This window comes from Musca domestica, unplaced genomic scaffold, assembly GCF_030504385.1.
Source record: "Musca domestica strain aabys unplaced genomic scaffold, Musca_domestica.polishedcontigs.V.1.1 1, whole genome shotgun sequence".
Lineage (NCBI taxonomy): Eukaryota > Metazoa > Arthropoda > Insecta > Diptera > Muscidae > Musca > Musca domestica.
In genome coordinates this window covers 12,689,432-12,707,065 of record NW_026712114.1, presented here as the reverse complement: position 1 = coordinate 12,707,065, position 17,634 = coordinate 12,689,432, and the positions used below count along the sequence as shown (strand labels likewise).

At 36.3% G+C, this 17,634-nt stretch overlaps 1 protein-coding gene across 1 annotated transcript in view; it reads right to left on the bottom strand.

Annotated features, from left to right (window-relative positions):
• LOC131801110 (protein artichoke-like) overlaps window positions 1–16,419 on the bottom strand; it is a 67,459-nt gene extending 51,040 nt beyond the window's left edge. Inside the window, exons 1-2 of the mRNA XM_059119215.1 lie at window positions 16,098–16,419; window positions 15,645–15,723 (exon numbers count right to left, since the gene is read on the bottom strand). The gene's annotated coding sequence lies outside the window, so the exon portion shown is untranslated. The remainder of the gene's footprint in view (window positions 1–15,644; window positions 15,724–16,097) is intronic.
• Window positions 16,420–17,634: the final 1,215 nt, after the last annotated feature.

Sequence of the window (17,634 nt, the reverse complement as noted above, 5' to 3'; positions counted from 1 at the left end):
AAAGACATTTACATTTGCCATAACCCAATGTTACATTCATCAGCTTAATTAAGTTTACTTCCTTCTTAAGTGGCGTGTAAACATTTCGAAAATCATTTCAAAACATCATCACATATTTACTTACCATGGCGAAAAAAAAACACGTAAAAAAGCTGTAAGTTCGGCCGGGTCGAACTTTTAATACCCTCCACCATTTGGTACAAATTTTTCCAAAAAAAAAATTAAAAAAAAAAAAAATAATAAAATCCGTTTAAAATTATGTTAAAATCTTAAAAATACCAAATGCCTATACGACGACGTAGACCTGCATAGGCAACTTTTGTCATAAGTTATTACAATATTTAAATGCGAAACTTGAAGAAAAATCTGTTTATAATGTAGCTAAAATCATCAAAATACCGAATACAGGGGGTACCGTTATATGGGGGCTAAACGAAGGCGTGGACCTGCACAGACAATTTTCTGGCATGGGCTGAAGTATCCATTACGAATTTCACATGAGAAATTTGAAACAATCCCGGTAAATAATGTCGCTAAAATCATTAAAATAGCGAATATCGGGGGGTACGGTATATGGGGGCTATATGATAACTTGGACCTACATGGCCCATTTACGAACTTAACCTGCCTACTGGCAAAATATACATGTGTGCAAAATTTTAGCCTTCTATCTCAATTTGTTCGAAAGATAGCGTTATTACAACAGACAGACGGACAGACAGACAGGCACACAGACAGACAGACATGGCTAAATCGCTGATCAAGAATATATATACTTTGTTGGGTCTGACATGAGTATTTCGAGGAGTTACAAACGGAATGACAGAGTTAATATACCCTCCATATTATGGTGGAGGGTATAAAAACGTTGGTTATGCGATTTTATGTTTGTCATTTGAGAAGGGGGATAAATAAACATCATGTTTGTGTCTTAAGTCTTTTGTTTTCATTATGCGAAAATTACTCATGTAAATAACGCACCCATAAAAATCACTGGGAGTTGATGGCGTTTTCTTTCTATTTGTTTGTTGTATTTTTCAAGCGTTCCTCAAATTATCTCATAACATAAAAGTGTACAATAAATTTAGCCAAAATGAAAAATTAAGCTTTCACATGGTTCAGTGATCGGCGACAATAACACACACACACACACAAAGGCCAAAAACGATGAAGCCAGAGGAAATTGAGATTGCCAAGACTTTATGAAAACCTAATTTTTTCTGGTTGTTTGACGGTTTGGGCAAGTGATCAGAATAAATGAATCTCATTAAAATTGTGGTGGAATTTATGTGGCTGCAAGAAGATTTTTTCGTGCATTTTTTTGTTTTATTTTTTGAAATTGTTTGTATGTACTTCATCTTTTTGTTTTGGCTGTAATTAAGGTAGTCAGCGTTTTTTTTTTATCATCATTTTTTTTTACCCACAACATTAGACATTAGTTGGGTTGTGGTAAAATATGCCAACTCTTGGCTTACTGACGACTGACGATGATCATCATCATCAGCATTGTTATTTGTTTTTCTAAACCACAGCCACACAAAACCCCTTGTGACCCATTTTTCATTCTCTCTCTATATCTATCTTCTCATACTTTGAAGATATGAGAAGAATTTCTAACAGCAAACGGTAGATGATGGGTTTGGTGGGGCTCGTGTTGTTTTGATGTTGTTAGTTTTTGGTGTTTTTGTTTCAATTTGTGGCTAGTAGTCTTGGTATATTGAACAAAAAAATTTATTTGCAAAATATATTTCCACTTGGTATGGCTTTTTATGGGCGTTGTTTATTTATGATGTCAGATTTTTATAAAGAATTTTTGAAATAAGGGTGGATCCTATAGGAGTTGCCTTTTGACTTATGTCATATGCGTTGAAACGTACTCGCCCAATTATGAATTTAGCAAATATCTACAAAATAAAACAAATATGAAATATTTCCTGATTTATATCAAGCAATTACATGATTGGTTTATTGGTGAGGGAGGTGGAGAAAATGGAGAACCCTTTCGTCGTAAGAACCTTTCACACCAAAAAAAAAAAGTTGACACTTCCAGTGGTTGAAATTTGTTGTAGACTCTAACCCTCTGGATGATAATATTCAATAGGGTTCCAGTATAGCACCCATATAATATTCGGTGTACCGACTTTTTGCATTTAAATGATTTTATCCACATTTTTCGTCATATAGAATTTGCCAATTGAGGTTTGTGTAGGTAAATGATAATAAATAGATTTTATCTTAAAACAAGTAAAAAAAGGAACGAATTTGACAATTTTCGAAAAAAAAAAATAAAATCCGTTAAAAACCATGTTAAAATCTTAAATATAGCGAATGTAGCTTTAATACTAGTGTCTATATGACGACGTGGACCTGCATAGGTAACATTTGTCATAAGCCATTATAATATTCAAATGCGAAACTTGAAAAAAATCTCGATAAATAAAGTAGCTGAAATCATCAAAAAAATGGAATATCGGGAGGTACCGTTATATGGAGGCCATACGAAGACGTGGACCTATATATATATATACATAGGAAAGTATATATGGGTCTTCCTATCTCGCCGAGCTGAGACGATGTATGTATGTCCGTCCGTCCGTCTATCCATGTCCATCCATCCAGGTCGCAATTATGGCCCAATCTTCACGAAATTTAGAATGGAGGTGGAGCTAGGGTCAGAATAGAACCCTATTTCTTTTGGAGATGATCGCATAATATTTAGGGATTGAAATGGACCAAAAACTGAACAAATTCCTGACTTTGCACTTGCTCTACAGGTCGCAATTATAGACCAATCCAAGCGGAAGTTAGCATGGGGCTAGAGCTTAGGGCTGGGCAGAAGCCTTCCAATTTTAAGGGTCATCGGGCAATATTTAGTGGGTGAAATAGACCACAACATTTGTGTTAAATAAAAGTCATATTTTCCATTAAACCGCGTATATTTTTAATCCCGGCGAAATCACAAATAGACGAACATGTCAATTCTGACAGTTACGTAGATGCCGATAGTAAATATATCGGTTATCTATAGCGAAATATATACAATGTGTATATACAAAGGAAGGGGATGTTAGTTAGAATGCTTATATCTCAAGAATGTCTGGACCGATTTTGACAAATGTTGTCAGTTCAGAATGCCCTCTTGACATAAAAGCATAAAATCTAAAAAAATCGCACCAATAATGGTGTTAATATAGATTTTGTAGTATTTTGTGATATTTTTTTTTCATATTTTTTATCGCATGCGATTTTTTCAATTTACTTTTAATATTTTGTAATATTTTTTCACCTTACAACACAGTTTGGGGATATTATATAAGTATTTCAAATATCGTCCGATCCTCACGAAAATTTTCACAAGGGTATTGTTGGGCTCAGAAGGGCTAGGCCTATTGTTTTCAAAGATGATCGCAATATATTAGGGGTTGAAATGGACCAACAACTAAAAATGTTCCTGATTTTGCAGCCATTATAAAGGTCACAAATAGAAACCAAAGGACTCGAAATCTCGCATAAAGTTAGAGTTTAGGACAGCGGGTACAATAGACCACTAATTTTGTGTGAAAAATACCTGCATTACTTACAGGCGATATCCGAAATACACAAAAGGCAAACTTCTGGCTTTTTTATGCTGATTTCGTTGACGAATATAGCCAAATATCGTAGACAAGCAAATCATATAGATGAGTCTAAAATTGGAGGTACGGAGGGGCTTCTTGCTTTTGAAGATGATTGCAAAATATTTAGGGGTTCAAATTAACCAAAAACAGAAATGTTTTCCCGATTACACAATTGAAGCCAATCGACACGCCTGTGAAGAGAGTTAAGGACAGGGAAGAATTTTAGCATTTTGGATGACCATTGGATTATATTTAGCTGTAAAATGGACTACAACAACTAACAGCCCGACGGAGTGCATAAATATTGGGGAAATGTCCCTAGTCGAAATCCTAATTTCAAAAGCGAAATCTTCCAAAATGGATTTGGACATAAGGGGGCTTCTAACATATTGTAGTGTTGTAGGGTATAACATAGTCGGCCCTGCACTACTATAGTCTTTGCTTACTTGTTTCGTATAGGCCCCATATAACGGTACCTCCATACGTTTGGTATTTTGATGATTTCTGTCACACTTTCACCGGAATTTAGTATTTCATGCCTTTGTGTAGATACCATATAACGGTATTTCTTTATTTTCGGACCAGAATTATTTGAGTTTCGAAATTTGAGGTTGTCAGTGGGTACTGCTTCTTATGATCAAACATTGCCCATACAAACTCACTCCTTCGTGTTTCTAACACATTGCTTTAACAATGGTGTATCTCTCGAATGAATACGTATTCCTTGGCTAAAGAATAAAAAAATAGATAGCACTGATTCTTCATACACTACAAAAAACAACTACTTATATGTAGACTTATTTGTGACCAATGAATTAACTTAGTTTATATTGGTAATTCGTTTTGCAATAAGTTTTTCTACTGAATGACCGTTTTTCGTTTTAGTAGGTCTTTATCACTAAATTTTAACAATTGAATCCCAAAATTTCTGTTTACAGTCCTCGCTAAAAAATGTCAAATTTTAAAGCTATCGATAAAAAGCTGTGGTACGAGATAAGCTAAAAATATTGTGTTTTCCTTCTACGTCTTATGTCCGAATTTTTATTCAACATTTCTGCAATATTTTGTACTCCTCTCAATCTTGGGCTTGGCTTTGTTATATTTTAAACTACGTCCAAAATATCACGCCTTTTTTTCATAAATTCCATCAAAAACAACCTCACATTACCCTCTTTAAATAATTAAAATTATTTTTAGCAAAAGAATCCAACAAAGATCGCCTAAATAACATCCATTTAAAGAAAACCAGTTATAAAAAACACATTTTTTTGAAAGCGAAACCTTGTTCACAAAAACAAATTCTCATCAAACATCATCATCTCAACAAGCCCGACAGACAGACAGACAGTCAGCTTTTTGACAAGTTGAAAATATTCATTAGAGCTCTTGTGATGATTGTTAATGTCCATACTGGGTTATGTTAATTTATGTACATTCTTAATATTTTAACGAAAACACACACAAGCATGCAGAACGGTTTGGGATCTCAGTGAAATCTCTTGAAAAGCCGCATTTATTTTTGGTTTGCTGGGAACTTTCTAAATATGGTAAGGCCAGAAATTTAAACAAAATCTGTTTGGAAATAGATGTCAGTTGGTTTTGGAAATAATAAGTGTGTGTTTAAAAAATAGATTTGTGTTAAACAAACAAATATATAATTAGGGGGGAAAACTAATATAATAATTAATGGTTAATAATTTAATTTTGGGATTGGTTGTTAAGATGACTGACTGTGTAATGGTTTCATCAATGACCAAGGTAACGGCTAAAGTAAAAGTATTAAAATTGAGAATGATTGCCTTGGTCCCCTAGATGTGGATTACTATTGGCGCGTGGACGAATCTTATGCTAATCAGAATATATATACACTTTGTTGGGACTAAAATCCTTATTTCGAGAAGTCACAATCAGAATGGCAATTGTAAAGTAGCCTCCATACTTTGGTGTAGGGTGTGAAAAATCTCAAGGACTTCCCAGAAATAATAAATTTGTTACAAAAGAGTTTTTAAATCTTAATGGTAACAGGTAAAAAAGCAGTAAGTTCGACCGGGCCGGACTTTTAATACCCTCCACCATTTGGAACGAATTAGAAAATTTTCAAGAAAAAAAAAAAAAAAAAAAAAAAAATCCATTAAAAATTATTTTAAAATCTTTAAAATATCTAATATAAGAAGGTGCCGATATGTGGGGATATACGATATTGTGGACCTATAAAGACAAATCTATGTCTGCGTGTAACGTACTCACAAGGAACTCCTTGTGTGGATTTTCAAAATACCGAATATAGCGGGGTATCGTTATATGGGAGCTATACGTTATCGTTAACCTATATAGAGAATTCTCTGTCGGAGGTAAAGTGCTCACAAAGAACCCCTTGTGACCATTCCATTGAAAAATGTGGATAAAATCATCAAAATACCAAATATCGCTATACGATATGGTGGACTTATATAGATAATTCTCTGCCGAGGTATAAAGTACCCACAAGGAACTCCTTGTGTGGATTTTCAGACAATTCCGATGAAAAATGTGGGTAAAATCATGAAAATACCGAATATCGGGGGTACCGTTATATGGGGGATATACGATATCGTGGACCTGTATAGACAATTCTCTCTCAGGGGGTAAAGAACTCACAAGGAACTACTTGTGTGGATTTAAAGACAATTACATTGAAAAATGTGGCTAACATCATCAAAATACCGAATATCGGTCGGTACAGTTATATGGGGGATATACGATATCGTGGACCTATATAGACAATTCTTTGCCGAGGTATAAAGTACCAACAAGGAACTACTTGTGTGGATTTTCAGACAATTCCACTGAAAAATGTGGCTAAAATCATCAAAATACCGAATATCGGGGGTATCGTTATATGGGGGCTATACGACATCGTGGACCGATATAGCCCATCTTCGAACTTGACCTGCCAGAAGACAAAAGAGAGATCTGTGCAAAATTTTAGCTTCTTATCTTAATTCGTTTAGACTGTAGCGTGATTACAACTGACGGATGGACGGACGGACAGACGGACGGACAGGGCTAAATCGTCTTAGAATTTTACGCTGATCAAGAATATATATACTTTGTTGGGCCTGACATGAGTATTTCGAGGAGTTAGAAACGGAATGACAAAATTAATATACCCTCCATAGTATGGTGGATGGTATAAAAACGGGGTCTGCTGTAAATCAAAACTCCAAAAAATCTAGTAAAATTTTGTTAAATCCTTTATCCTGAGAGTTTCCCAAAACCCAGACTACTTTTTCAAAATGCTTGCTTTGCTTTATCAGTCACTCAACCTTTTTATACCCTACACCACATAGTGGTAAGAGTATTACGTCTTTCCGCATTTGTTTGTAAAATGGAGAAGGAAGCGAGATAGACACATAGTGACTTTTGAGGATCTTCATGGCATCACTTTCTGGATAGATTTATGCATGCCCATCCGTCTGTCCATGTGTTTATGTGGACAAAATGCAGGTCGCATTTATTATCCGATTGAGATGAAATTTTCCAAACAATATCTGTTTGGCCCAAGGACGAACCCTATTGAAATCAGCTTAAAATTAGATATAGCTTCCATACAGTTTTTCCACCGATCTCAGGTTAATTGTGCACCGAATGGGCAATATCAGTCCAAATGACCTGAATTTTGGCACATCCAACCGGATTACTTCAAGTTCAGATACAGCTATAGCTCCCATATACATGTTTCATCGGATTTGGGGTTTTAAGTCCCTCAAATTCGTAATATGTACTCCACAACCAAAATCTCGGAAATAAGTGTCTAAAATTTTGTCATGATCGGTTCAGATTTGGATGTAGCTCCCATACATATCGTTTTCCGAGTTTAGATTTTTTGGGCACAAAATGGATAGTATCAGCCCAAATGGACTGAATTTTGGTAATTCCGACTGAATTTATCCTAGAAACAAGCACTACAAATTTGGTGAAAACCGGTTCAGATATAGCTATAGCAATCATATTCATATGATTTGGGGTTTTGAGTCCCTCACAAGTGTTCAGATTTGGATATACAGGCTGATATAAAAAACTGCAACTAAGCCAAATGCCATAATTTTTAATTTTATTGAACTAAAGCAAACAATGTCGGAAATAGCATCAAATTTAAGAATAAGTTTAGATTTGTTTGGCACGAATTATGGCCTTCAAACGGCCCATGAAAACGTCACTCGCTGCCCGAATGTGGCTTTTCGATATTATGGCCCATTCCCGGCGAAGCGCTTGATTGAGGTGATCGGCACTTTGGTATTTTTTAGTGCCAACCTTGCTTTCTAAAACACGGATTGCTATCCGCAGATTTTGGTAGCCATGGTGCGCTGGAAATGAAGCGAGGAACCTAATTTTGTAACCATTCTTTGGTGACGCGTGCTGAATGCGAAATTCTAATGTCGATTAATACGAGCGTAGATCGACCATCGGCTGTTATGGCGGCCCATACCATCACCATGGCCGGCGCTTGAGTTCTGGTGGCCAACCGAAGGTGCACATTTTCAGCTGACCTCTTTGGCAAGTAAACACGATCATTTTGTTTGTTTACAAACTGCTGAACAACGAAGGTTTTCTCATCGGAGATAACCATATTCGGCAGTTCACCACTTTCGGCCAAGCGAAGCAACTCTTTAGCTCTTTTGAGTCTATTTTCTTTCTGTTTCGGCTTTACACGAGCTCATTTTTCAATATTTGCCGAATGGAATATTGCGATATGTTCAGCTCACGAGCCATTTTTCGGTCACTGGGACGCGGGTTTCGATCAAGTAGCTTCTTTACTTTTCGAACCATATCTGCTGATGTTGCTGTTTTCTTCCGTCCACTTTCTTGACGCCGGGATACTAGTATCGCGGTAACGAGCGATGGTACGAGACGCAAAAAATTTATTCACATTTAAATGCTGGAGTCCTCTAACGATAGCCACTTATGGGTTTTCCAGGCAAATATAAAGAAATCACACTGTCACGCATTAATTCCATCACGATTACCTCTTTTTCTGGAAAATTCTCACGAAAATGCTTTTGTACGCTTGCAAGTAATATAATGAGCTGTCACTGGAATAATTTTAACAGCTGTCGGACGAGTGGCTTAGAAATGACAGCATTCTGAAGTTGGTTGCAGTTTTTTCATCTCACCCTGTATATGTATTGTTAGATTTGGGGTTTTAAGTCCCTAAAATACGTAATATGCACTCCGCAACAATAATATTTGATACCATATATCAGACACTGCTCGAAAATACTTCTGCCAAATTTTTGTCGAGACGGTTCAGATTTTTATATAGCTTCGACATTCTTCTTCATTCGATTTTACGGTTATTGCACATCATATGTGTAATATAAACACAAATTGGTTAGATTTTTTTTATATTCAACCGAATTTTTTCATATGGTGAAACTCTGTCAGGTATATCTGGTCTGGTATATTGCTCCAAAAAATATTTTAATATAATCCTCTTCGAAGTCATATCATGTACTATACAGCAATGTTATTTGGTTCAGAGTTGGCATGATCTACTTCACATAAATTCCCAATTAATTTTTTTTGTTACAGAAGCTCTGCGAAACACGCATAGTGGTGTAGGGTATCATATAGTCGGCCTCGCCCGACTTTTGAACTTTCCTTACTGGTTTAAATATTCCCTCCTAACAAATGGTCGAACATTTCATCATTACTGGTATACTCCCAACACATATGTCAAAAATAATTATTGTTTATTGGCAATAAATCGCTAAATTGCTGTTCACTCACCGGCCATATTTTCCTAGACCTATAATTAATGTTGACGAAAATTACAAAACTACACCTACCAAGAAATATCCCACATATTTTGTTTTACAAAAGTTTTTCGTCATTTAATTCTCTCGGCAAGCAAACGATTCAAGGTAATCGCAATGCATTGCCCCCATAAGTTTTGAGGTGCATCAAAATTGTTTTTCAAAGTCAAGTTCGTTGCTTAAGTCTTTTGTTTTCTTAAAAAAAAAACACAACAAAATTCCTTGGCTTCCATTGGTTTTATTTAAAAAATTAAAAAAAAATAAAACAAATAAAATAGCTAAACTACAAAACATTCGATGTAACTATGATTGCAGGTTTTATTTTATTTCTTGTTTTCTATAAACAAAAGATCAGCTTCCAGCAATTTTTACTATATACGAATAGCGTAACCTTGGTTAACAGGTTTGTTTTTGTTTTTTTTTTTTTGTCCATCGATGTTTTTGCCTGAAATGATGAATTCATGGATGCAGCGCAAAAGATGCCACCAGAAATGGCGTGGATGCTGCCGCTACAAAAGGCCTTTAAAAGAATTCATTGACTTTAAGCTACAGTCGTTGCAATGGTGGCTGGCAACAATAACCAAAACATCTTCTTATTGGCAGATGCTGAAAATCGATAAACCGAACCTATAACAATGTCATGAAGATCAAAGCCAGCAAGCGTTGTGTTTGTTGAATCGTGGAATTGGAAATAAGGAAATCAAAAATGTAAGGGGTCGCATTTAGCAAGTTGAAAAGTAGTATCGTGAAGGTTACAAAAGCTTGTAAGCTGTACTTATAAGATGGTGTTTTAACTACCAACATCAGAAATCGAAAAAATGCATCTAATGGACATAATAAAATTATGATTTCAAATACCCGGTAAATGGGAAAGTTGCTTATGATTGGGTGTATGTCGAAGGGGCCATAAATAAGGACGCGTGTCTTTAGAAATTAGGAAGTTGTAGAGTTTTCAAAAGACGATTTTATTAATATTTAAATGCTGAATGAGTTCCTAAAAATGTAATTTTACGTTAATGTGGCCCACTCGAATATATCACTGCGAGGTTATGCCTACTTATGTATTTACTACAATTTTCTCAGCTATATGTAATGCTTCGACCACATGCCTAGTCCGAAAGGATTGTAATTTGACAGTCTTCGACTATTTAATAAATTCTTTAATATTTGGTTAGCTCCACAAATAACAATATTTTAAGATTTTATTTTCAATATTATTATCAATATGGATTCAGGAATCATCGTAAAGTATTGGATAGTTGGACCAGACATATAGCTCACCCTATATGTAATATAAACACAAATTGGTTAGATTTTTTTATATTCAATTTTACCACTTACTGAAACTTGGACATGCGCCAATAAATATATTTTTTTTATATAACCCACCTCGAAGTCATATCATGCATATTTATCTGGGTAAACACAGGGTGAGATGAAAAAAAAAACTGCAACCAACTTAAAACTGCTGTCATTTCTAAGGCACTCGTCCGACAGCTGTTAGAATTATTCCAGTGATAGCTCAATATATTGTTTAGAAGCGTACAAAAGCATTTTGCTGAGAAATTTTCAGAAAAAAGTTATTCGTGATGGAATTTAAACGTGATAGTGTGATATCTTTATATTTGGCTTCAAAACCACAAGTGGCTATCGTTAGAGCACTCCAGAAATTAAATGTGAATAAATCTTTTGTGACTCGTACCATCGCTCGTTACCATGATACTAGTAGCGTAGCCCGACGTCAAGGAAGTGGACGGAAGAAAACAGCAACATCGGCAGAAATGTTTCGAAAAGTAAAGAAGCTCGACTTGATCGAAACCCGCGTCGGATTGACCGAAAAATGGCTCGTGAGCTGAACATATCGCAATATTCCATTTGGAAAATATTAAAAAATGAGCTCGTGGTAAAGCCATAGAAATTTCAAAAAGTGCAAGAACTTACACCGCAGCTGAAAGAAAATTGACTCAAAAGCGCTAAAGAGTTGCTTCGCTTGGCCGAAAGTGGTGAACTGTCGAATTTAGTTTTCTCCGATGAGAAAACATTCGTTGTCCAGCAGTTTGTAAACAAACAAAATGATCGTGTTTAGTTGCAAAAGAGGTCAGCTGAAAATGTGCACCTTCGGTTGGCCACCAGAACTCAAGCGCCGGCCATGGTTATTGTGTGGGCCGCCATAACAGCCGATGATCGCTCTCCGATTAATCGACCGTGGCATCAGAATAAATGCCGAATATTATCGCGAAAATATTCTGGGGGGTGTATTACAGCCTTGGGCAAGCAAACATTTTGGCCGCAGACCTTGGACATTCCAACAGGTCTTAGCACCATCGCACTCAGCACGCGCCACCCAAGAATGGTTACAAAATGAGGTTCCTCGCTTCATTTTCAGCCCACAATGGCCACCAAAATCCCCAGTCTGCAGTATTTGGGAAAGCAAGGTTGGCACTAAAAAATACCAAAGTGTCGATCACCTCAAGTAAGCGCTTCACCGGGAATGGGCCAAAATACCTCAGACCAACATTCGGACAGCGTGTGACGCTTTCATTGGCCATTTTAAGGGCATAATTTATGCCAAAGGTGAGCAACTCGAAGAACTCTAAACTTATTCTAAAATTTGATGCTATTTCCGACATTTTTTGCTTTCATTCCATGAATTTAAAAAAAAAAAATGTAAAAATTATGGCGTTTGACTTTGTTGCAGTTTTTTTTTATCTCACCCTGCCCTTTTTCGTAATAATCGCATCCTCAATTAAATTGTTGTGTAGTTTTTTACTGGTACCCTAATAGCATTGCAAACGTGTTGTGGGTCAATGCTTCTTAATAGAATCATATCCCATTATTTTCCGATTTCAATATAATTTGACAAAATTTACTTTTACACAAAATCCTGTCACACCTTCCATATTTCATTGAAATTTGTTTGGTGCATCAAATATGTGAAATCGGCAGAGAATATATATGGGACCTATGGCCAAATTTTAACGGATTTCTAATTAATTTGTCAACTTTATTATTGCAGCTAAATTCCACCAAATTTATTTTTGTACCAAATTTCGTCACTTATGCCGAATTTCATTTGAATCGGACATACGTATCGTGTTTGGTGCATTAAATGTGGGAAATCGTCCGGAATTATGTATGGAAGCTATATCCATATCTGAAGCGATTTCAATATAATTTGGCGCATTAATTTTCTGATCGTATGACATCATTCATATTCAATTTCGTTGGAGTCGAACATACATATCGGGTTTGGTGCATCAAATAAACGAAATCGGTACAGGGTTGCCCATATTCGACGGACCTTTGGGCTCATTCCAATCGACGAGGCTTGTCCGCAGGCAATATTCTTTGCGTTAATTGAATTTTGTACGGGAACAAATGCAAATCAATGCGAATAATCCGTTGTAATGTGGACCGAGCCATGCCCAACTGCTGAGAACGGCGTTTTTGGTATGTTCTTGGGGACCTCTCAACACTGGCAAGTACGGCAGCGATATACTCGGCCGATCGCCTTGGTCGACTTTTATATGGCCTTCGGATTAGAAAGAGCCTTACCAGTAGAAAATGTTTCGTATAAACGCTTAATGGTGTTCTTAGAAGGCGCACTTCTCACATTTTTTAATGTTTTAAAAGCACGTTGAGTTTTCGCAATTGACTTTAATTGATACAATTGACTATTTCAGAGCGCTCGCGTGGCGTGTATTGGTTCATGGTAAAAATCAGCTTGGACTGACGCTTCAAACGCGATATGTCATTAAGCGATGTGACATCTCTGTCAAAAGTTATGTCGTTGTCAGATGGGTCCGTCGAACATGGGCAACCTTGTATATGGGAGGTATATCCAAATCTGAACCGATTTGAATATAATTTGGAAAATTTATTTTCTGATAAAATCCCGTAACTCACACCGAATTTCATTGAAATCGAATATACCTATCGTTTTTGGTGCATAAAATAAACGAAATCGCTCGAAAATATATATGGGAGCTATATCCAAATCTGAACCAATTTTAATATAATTCGGCAAATTTATTTTTGTTCCAAATTCCGTTACGCATTCCAAATTTGGAGACTGTATCTGTCATCGATCAATAGATATGTGCATGTAAAATCTAAAATCTAGGTACCTACGATTCTGATGCTATATCTTCAGTTCCAGGAGGAATTTCAAAAATGTAAATAGCCTATGTTACCTTCAGGCGATTTTGTAGTATACTTGGAAATTTTCAGGAAAATCTGTGCAGCGGTTTTCAAGTCCATAAATTACAAACAACAAGTTAAAAAGCAGTAAGTTCGGCTGGGCCGAACTTTGAATACCCTCCGCCATTTGGAACGAATTTGGAAAAAAAAATCCTTAAAAAATTCTGTTAAAATTTTAAAAATACCGAATATAACCGTTATGTTGGTGTCTATATGACGTGGACCTACATAGGCATTGTTTGCCATTAGTCATTACCATACTTGCACAGCACCGAAATACGATATTTTGATGATTTAATATCGTATATCGGTGCTGTGCGAAGACCTGGACCAGCATAGACAATTTTCTGTTATAGGCTGTTGCATCCATTACGAACTTCAAATAGGACATCTCAAACAATTTCGGGGAGTATTGCACCTAAACTCGTCAAAATACCGAATATAGGGAGGTCCTGGTGTATGGGGCCTATACGAAGACATGGACCTGCATAGACAATTTTCTGTCACAGACTGTAGTTCCCATTGCGAACTCCAAATCCGTAATTTGAAACAATTCCGGTGAATAATGTCGCTAAAATCATTAAAATACCGAATTTCGGGATGTACCGTTATATGGGGGCTATACGAAGACATGGACCTGCACAGACAATTTTCTGTCTCAGCCTGTAGTATCCATTACGAACTTGAAATACCAAATTTGAAACAATTCCGGTGAATAATGTCGCTAAAATCATTAAAATACCGAATATCGGAAGGTACCTTTATATGGGGGCTATATGCAAAACGTGGACCTGCACAGACAATTTTCTGTCTTAGGCTGTAGTATCCATTACGAAATTTGAAACAATTTCGGTGAGTATTGTACCGAAACTTGTCAAAATACCGAATATGGTGAGGTACTGGTATATGGGGCCTATACGAAGATGTGGACCTGCATAGACAATTTTCTGTCCTAGGCTGTAGTATCCATTTCGAACTTCAAATACCAAATTTGAAACAATTCTGGTGAAAAAATGTTCATAAAATCATTAAAATACCGAATATATCTAAGAACACCATAAAGCGTTTATACGAAAAATTTTCGACTGGTAAGTCTCTTCCTAATCCGAAGAGGCCATGTAAAAATCGACCAAGGCGATCGGCCGAGAATATCGCTGCCGTACGAGCCAGTGTTGAGAGGTCCCCAAGAACATTCAAAAACGCCGTTCTCAGCAGTTGGACATGGCTCGGTCCACTTTACAACGGATTATTCGCATTGATTTGCATTTGTTCCCGTACAAAATTCAATTAACGCAAAGAATGTTGCCTGCGGACAAGCCTCGTCGATTGGAATGGGCCCAAAGGTCCGTCGAATATGGGCAACCCTGTATGTGTGCAAAATTTTAGCCTTCTATCTTAATTCGTTCGAAAAACAGCGTAATTACAACACAAAGACAGACGGACGTTCCAAAATGGACTTAGAATTTTACGCTGATCCAGAATATATGTACTTTGTTGGGTCTGACATGAGTATTTCGAGGAGTTACAAACGGAATGGCAAATTTAATATATCCTCCATAGTACGGTGGAGGGTATAAAAAAACAATCAAACATTTTCCATTTTTATGGATATAGATTTTTATATATGGAATACTTTATAGGGTCGACGACGAACATTTAGAGGAGTAACTAAGAAATTTCATTTTTCTTTAAAATGTAGAAAAATTCTATCGAAAATATAATTTTTGCTATGATCATGATGGATCTTAAGAAGGTGGTTTTACACACGACATGGTCCATGTTTATAACTTTGTACCTCTTCGAAAAGCGTTTAAAATCCTTTGACGGACCTTGTACCATTGCAAAAATCACCAAAAACCATTTTATTTGAAACCAAGTTATATGCATTCATAAATCAAAAGCATTCATAATTTCACAAGAATAGAAGAACAAGTTTTTTTTGAAGGTAGTATTTTAATAAAAAAAAAAAACATTTTTTGTTCACAAGACTCGATTTGGCTATTTCAATATGATTCTATTTGGTTGAACTCACCTTGAATGCTGCTATGCTGTTGGTTATTTTGGTTTTGTAGTTATTTGTTAGATGTCGCACACACAAAAAATTCTAAAAACTGAAATTGAACAAATCTATTATTTTTTTTGCAATTTTTTGATATTTCTTTTTCTTGAAAATTTATTTAAATTTTGTTCCACATTTTTTTTTTTCTGGTAGCGTGCACTTATTGCTGCTTATAATTACGATTCTTTCTTTATGGAGAAGAAATTCCCACTCTTTTAATGAGGTTGGTTTCTTTCTTCTCCCTCCATTCAAGTTTAGAGATTTTTCTTTATGATTTTTTATTTTTTTTTTGCTTTAAAATTATATTTTTTTCTTGTGTATTTTCACAATTGCACAGAAGCAGGAGCAGCAGCAGCAGTAGTAATACTGAAAAACATGAACGAACCAAAAAAATGGAGTACTGCCAAAGAAGATAATTTCTATTACCGAGAAGCGAAGACGCGTCACGAAAGTTGCCTTGATTGTGTCTTTTGGTGTTGTTGTTGTTGCCTGGCGAAGAGTTACAAAAATGCAGACAAACAAGTCTGCGCACTGCAATGCGTTATGGCTCAGAACTGCCACCAGTGCCACATCGAAGGCCCAAATAGAGTAACGTTAAACGCAACTTGAAGGTATACAACCCGACCGGCTAGCCAACAGTAGCAACCTGGTGGTTAAGCTTTGCAAAGGCCCAAAACAAAACACACAGACACAACAAAAAAAAGTCCAATTCAGTCGTTACTATCCGTTAACTTGTTTTGAAACGTACCACCACGTATCACAGTCGCTCTATAACTGAAACTTGAACATAACCACAAAGCATCATTTGGAGCACAGGCGATATGAGATGGTGGCAGCAACAATTAAACGCTACTATGTCTGGGCACACAATACTCTTTTTCTCTTCGTCTTGTGTTGTACCAACACTCGCACACAAACACGCTCGTGGAAGAGCCGCCTAGGCAGGTGTTAAATATCTCGCGAGCAGCCATGGTTTTCCAACAAAATTTCAAAGAACAAGTTTTGAGCCAACAACAAGCAAATTTGCACAAAGAAGTGAGAGATGGATGTGCTCTTTGGTTCTCTTTAATTTAGTACTAAAATAGTACTAAAATGTCGTAGTAAAACAACACCATGCAGATTTTATGAATGGTTTTGCATTGAGTTTTGAAAAGCTACTCTCGAACATGTCAAAGGTGGAGATCATTTTGGGGAGGTTTGTTGCTTAAGTCTATTGTTTTTTGTTTTCGAACTGAACCCTTTTTAAGTGCAGACAATTTTTCAAGTAAATTAAAATGGTTTTGTTTTCTTAGACATTGAAGTGTTCGCGTGCTATGAAAATTAAGGTTTTACATTTATAGCATAGCCTAGTAGAGGTTTGAACAAGTAAGCAAAAGCTATAACTCTACAACACTACAATATGTTGGAAGCCCCATTATGCCCAAATCCGTTTTGGAAGATTTTGTCTTTGAAATAATGCCCAGACCGGGGGCATTTACCCAATATTTACGCACTCCATCGTGATGTAAGGTGTTCAAAACAATTTCACACGAAAGTTGTGATCCATTTTACAGTTAAATATAATCCAATGGTCATCCATAATGCGAGACTTCTTCCCCATCCTTAACATTCTTCTCATGAAAAAATCCGATGTTTTGTTAAGCGGAATAACTAACACCGATTTCTCGTACATATACAGGGTGAGATAAAAAACTGCAACAAATTCGAACGCCATAATTTTTAAATTTTTATACCCTCCACCATTCTATGGAGTAAATGGGCCATTTCGGTCCACGTTTTCGTATAGCCCTCCTATAACGGTACCTCCCGATATTCGGTATTTTCATGATATTAAAGACATTATTTACCGGAATTATTTAAAATTTCGTATTTGAAGGTCGGGCCCATTACAGTCTATGACAAAAATTCTTGTATGCAGGTCCAAATCTTCGATAGCCCCCATATAACGGTACCTACCGATATT